The following is a 6,081-nucleotide window of genomic DNA, read 5'->3' as shown; positions in this document are numbered from 1 at the left end:
CAAATGTCAAAGGTACTTCATCCATATTTATGATATTTTCTGGCCCGATGGAATTCTCCGCTATCTTTGTTTGAGTGAATGTGCGAAAGTTAACAAGTTTTCCCTCGTAGTCGGGAGGGAGCTGCTGACACAAAGTCATGCGTGCCCTGATGGACAGGCCTTTTCTTCTCATAAATCTAAAACAGCACGATGGCCCACCTCTGAAATCATCGATTTTCATTTCGGTGGCGATTGTTTTAGCCTGCAGTCTGATCTGCACCGTGGAAACACCGCAGCTGCCTGTTCTCCGCGTGTTAACCCAGTCTTCAAGAAAGTTTTCAAGTTCGGGCCATCTGCTATGGTTACCTCTGAAAGCTTTTGTCGTATTTTTGCACTGATTCAGTTCTTCCTGCTGGCGTCTCCACCATCGCCCCATTGATTCATTTATGCCAAGTTTACGTGCAGCAGCTCGATTTCCTTCTTCAACCGCCAGATTGACCGGCTTCAACTTACAAGCTGCATTATATGCTTTTCTTCGAGTGTTTTTCATGTTGATGAGGGTGAATACAAATGACAGATTTATAATACCGGTAATTGAATTGTGAAAGTGATCTTGATTTATCGCACAATTTCATTGGACCTCTGTGACCTACTCATCAATTTGATTGGTGTTGTGAGGCAAAATGTTTTTCACGGCATGACAAAAAAAAAAACATGCTTTAGCCGCACCATAGTAATGGCCGCAATGTTCAAAGTGTGGGAAAAAAAAGTAGCGGCTTATAGCCCGGAATTTACGGTATATGATTAGTACAAAAGCTGCGTTCACTGCTAATTTGCGTGGAGAACCTTTCTCGCTTTAGACAATAGGTGTTGAAAAACATCAACAGTTATTTCAAGGGTTCATCTACTCTTGCAGTACACAGTACTGATGACTGCCGAGAAGCGAAAAATGTATTCATCATTCTGTCGAATGAGGTCACCCCGAAAAGACTGCTGGTATTTTTCAACACCTTTTATTTAAAGCGAGAAAGCTTCTTGACGGCAAAGCCTTTGTACAGGTCAAATATCTCCCAAATATATTTGATCAAAATATTTGTTTAACATTTAATAGTTATAAAATATAAATATATTACAGAAACTAGTGTAAGTGATATTAGTTGTAAAATGGTAACAATAATCCCAGGATTAGGTCAAGAAGGAATTCGAAAAGAAATATTTCAGAAAGTTAGGCAAAATTTGTTTCTTTTCGGGCGTATTAGGAGCAGATTTTAAGGTTCCTTGGTGGAAACGGTTGTCGGTTCATCTCAGTTATTTCTTAAATCACTCTATTCAACGAAGAAAACCTTTTCTTAACGCATTTTCGTGCTGCTTGCCAGCATCTCGTGATCTCCACAAGGACAAACCAGAAAACTAACATATGACAGGTTTTTGTTGTTAACTACCAAACAGTGAAGAAATGTGGTTGATATATTATTCTGCCAAGGAAGCTCTGATATCAGCAATGAAATGAACTTTTCCGAAATACCCTGTAACGTTGTACTCTGTATGAATATGTAAGCTAGCGAGTTATGGGAATAATGGCAAAAAATATTCCACCTACGCCAAAAAAATATTTGGTGATCAGTGGATGATAATGGAGCGTCACTGTCGATGTAGGAAGAAGAAAACAAATAATTTGTGAAACATCACGAGATGTTGGTATACAGTATAAAACTGCATTGAGAATAAAATGTTTTCTTCGTTGAACAGAGTAATTCAAGAAATAACCTTGAGATTTTAGCAACTTCTATTGTGTCTGGGGAGAGTCATTTTCTTTTTGTGCCTTATAATGTAACACACTCACCGGTAAAATTTCCACTTCTTTCTTTTTTTATTTTCCTAAAATTTTCGTTGCGTCTTGCAACCTTTTCAAGACTATATACTTTCCATCAATAGTCTTGAAAAGGTTGCAAGACGCAACGAAAATTTTAGGAAAATAGAAATAAGAAATAAGTGGAAATTTTACCGGTGAGTGTGTTACATTATAAGGCACAAAAAGAAAATTACTCTCCCCAGACACAACAGAATATGCTTCAACACACGAACTCATATAAAGAATCTTGCAAACCAAATCCGAAAACGAAATTTAGCAACTTCATTAACTTGCTAAGAAAGTTTTCGTTGCTCCGTTAAATCTTTTTGATTATAAATATGAGTGTCCACAAGATCCCTATTACGAAGACATTGATAAAGAGTTGAAAGATAAAGACATTGATAAAAGTTGAAAGAAAGAAACTTCAACGCTTTATTGTAGTTTTTGTAAGTAAAAATGAAATAGAAACCTGAAAGAGCATTTACAGATTATCCTAGTGTGAAGTCGGTTCCTAACATTGTAATACTGCAGCAGATTTTTCTTAAAACTGCTGTTGCTAGCGGTAAGAGTTTTTCCAAATTAAGCTTATAAAAAAATTACCTTAGATCTTATTATGAGCACCTTGTGGTTGAGAAATCTTTCCATAACTGTTTTCAGAACAGCTAAAAGACAAAATAGATTTACTGTGTCATTGAAATTTTTGGAAACAGAAAAGCAAGAAAAATAATTTTTTTAGAATATTACTCTTTTACTCTTTTACTTGTTTCAGTCATTTGACTGCGGCCATGCTGGAGCACCGCCTTTTGTCGAGCAAATCGACCGCGGGACTTATTCTTTGTAAGCCCAGTACTTATTCTATCTGTCTTTTTTGCCGAACCGCTAAGTGACGGGGACATAAACACACCAGCATCGGTTGTCAAGCAATGCTAGGGGGACAAACACAGACACATAAACACGCATATATATATATATATATATATAATATATATATATATATATATATACACATATATACGACAGGCTTCTTTCAGTTTCCGTCTACCAAATCCACTCACAAGGCATTGGTCGGCCCGGGGCTATAACAGAAGACACTTGCCCAAGATGCCACGCAGTGGGACTGAACCCGGAACCATGTGGTTGGTTAGCAAGCTACTTACCACACAGCCACTCCTGCGCCTAATATTGTATATTATTTGTTTTCAGTTTATAAATTAATAGGACATCCCAATTTCCATCACGTATTTTTCTTTATATACCGCTTTTTCTTTTTGTTCAGATATGTTTTAAGCGCATTATGTTGTGCTTTTCGGAGGAGTTTTCCCATCCAAGGAAAACTCGGAGGAGTTTTCTAAAAGAAAAATCGCGAAATTTTGATTCAGTACTTCTACCAGTTAACTGATGCAACTTATCATAAGAGACATCTTGAATAAAATGAAAATAATTAATTCGAAAATTTGACACAGAGAAAGATTGCAATGGATTTTGTTATTTGAATTAATATAATAGAAAAAACATTTCCGGTGCGGTTAGACTGATAAGTTGGCAAAATTTCACCGTTTCCCCCTTTTCCTTGAGCTTCTTTTATTTCTCCACCGCAACGATGACATGGTGCAGCATTTTCTTCATTATCTAAAAGGCCATTTCTTCGTAAAAATGCAACTACCTTCGTCTCGTCGCTGACCACATTGTAAAAATCTTTAGCCGACATCTTAAGGGATTTTAGAAATTGAAAAGTAAACTAAAAAGTAACCTAAAGTAATCACCCTCTAAGTTGTAGATCACACGCCAAAGTAGCACCAATTGTAGTTTCACCACTGGCTGGGGCGTGGTTTAAAGAAAGTCCAGCTTCTATTTCGAGGAGGTCGAGTAACTGCAAAAAGATTCACTTGCTGGATTATATATCATTTTTGTGCTTCGTTGAATAAAAGAATGAGCTCTTGCCGGGAATCGAACCTTGGTTGCAGACTCAACCTTCTAGGGAAAATATTCCAGATGCAATAACATTATATATATCATTTTCAGTATAGGCGTGTGGTGTGCAATTACATGAAATAGATATATACTTCCCAAAAGATATGAGTATGGTACAAGAAAGGAGTGAATGTGAGAAGAACTGATAATCTAAATTGTACTATGCAGTCAACTATCTGTAAATCGCTACACACTCTCATACTAAACCAGGAATTAGAATTAAGTTTTTTCCTCAACAATCCAGAAACAAAAAAACATGTTTAGTGGACATAAATAGCATTTACATATGATATAGAAATGATAAGATAGAGAATCACTTAACAATGATATTCGTGGGAAAAGTTACCATCACAACTTGGAAACTGAACACGCGAAGATATCCAACCCGGATCAAAATAACAACGAGAGCCTTTGTTATTACAATAACACGGAGTCTAGTGGTCTCAGTTTATGAAGGGTGTCCTTTCACACTACTCTCTTTACTTGTTTCAGTCATTTGACTGCGGCCATGCTGGAGCACCGCCTTTAGTCGAGCAAATCGACCCCGGGACTTATTCTTTGTAAGCCCAGTACTTATTCTATCGGTCTCTTTTGCCGAACCGCTAAGTGACGGGGACGTAAACACACCAGCATCGGTTGTCAAGCAATGCTAGAGGGACAAACACTGACACACAAACATATACATACATATATACGACAGGCTTCTTTCAGTTTCCGTCTACCAAATCCACTCACAAGGCATTGGTCGGCCCGGGGCTATAACAGAAGACACTTGCCCAAGATGCCACGCAGTGGGACTGAACCCGGAACCATGTGGTTGGTTAGCAAGCTACTTACCACACAGCCACTCCTGCGCCTAATATTGTATATTATTTGTTTTCAGTTTATAAATTAATAGGACATCCCAATTTCCATCACGTATTTTTCTTTATATACCGCTTTTTCTTTTTGTTCAGATATGTTTTAAGCGCATTATGTTGTGCTTTTCGGAGGAGTTTTCCCATCCAAGGAAAACTCGGAGGAGTTTTCTAAAAGAAAAATCGCGAAATTTTGATTCAGTACTTCTACCAGTTAACTGATGCAACTTATCATAAGAGACATCTTGAATAAAATGAAAATAATTAATTCGAAAATTTGACACAGAGAAAGATTGCAATGGATTTTGTTATTTGAATTAATATAATAGAAAAAACATTTCCGGTGCGGTTAGACTGATAAGTTGGCAAAATTTCACCGTTTCCCCCTTTTCCTTGAGCTTCTTTTATTTCTCCACCGCAACGATGACATGGTGCAGCATTTTCTTCATTATCTAAAAGGCCATTTCTTCGTAAAAATACAACTACCTTCGTCTCGTCGCCGACCACATTGTAAAAATCTTTAGCCGACATCTTAAGGGATTTTAGAAATTGAAAAGTAAACTAAAAAGTAACCTAAAGTAATCACCCTCTAAGTTGTAGATCACACGCCAAAGTAGCACCAATTGTAGTTTCACCACTGGCTGGGGCGTGGTTTAAAGAAAGTCCAGCTTCTATTTCGAGGAGGTCGAGTAACTGCAAAAAGATTCACTTGCTGGATTATATATCATTTTTGTGCTTCGTTGAATAAAAGAATGAGCTCTTGCCGGGAATCGAACCTTGGTTGCAGACTCAACCTTCTAGGGAAAATATTCCAGATGCAATAACATTATATATATCATTTTCAGTATAGGCGTGTGGTGTGCAATTACATGAAATAGATATATACTTCCCAAAAGATATGAGTATGGTACAAGAAAGGAGTGAATGTGAGAAGAACTGATAATCTAAATTGTACTATGCAGTCAACTATCTGTAAATCGCTACACACTCTCATACTAAACCAGGAATTAGAATTAAGTTTTTTCCTCAACAATCCAGAAACAAAAAAACATGTTTAGTGGACATAAATAGCATTTACATATGATATAGAAATGATAAGATAGAGAATCACTTAACAATGATATTCGTGGGAAAAGTTACCATCACAACTTGGAAACTGAACACGCGAAGATATCCAACCCGGATCAAAATAACAACGAGAGCCTTTGTTATTACAATAACACGGAGTCTAGTGGTCTCAGTTTATGAAGGGTGTCCTTTCACACTACTCTCTTTACTTGTTTCAGTCATTTGACTGCGGCCATGCTGGAGCACCGCCTTTAGTCGAGCAAATCGACCCCGGGACTTATTCTTTGTAAGCCCAGTACTTATTCTATCGGTCTCTTTTGCCGAACCGCTAAGTGACGGGGACGTAAACACACC

This window comes from Octopus sinensis, linkage group LG1 (assembly GCF_006345805.1).
Source record: "Octopus sinensis linkage group LG1, ASM634580v1, whole genome shotgun sequence".
Taxonomy (NCBI): Eukaryota; Metazoa; Mollusca; class Cephalopoda; order Octopoda; family Octopodidae; genus Octopus; species Octopus sinensis.
The sequence above is the reverse complement of the archived record's forward strand: the minus strand, read 5'-3'. Positions refer to the sequence as shown.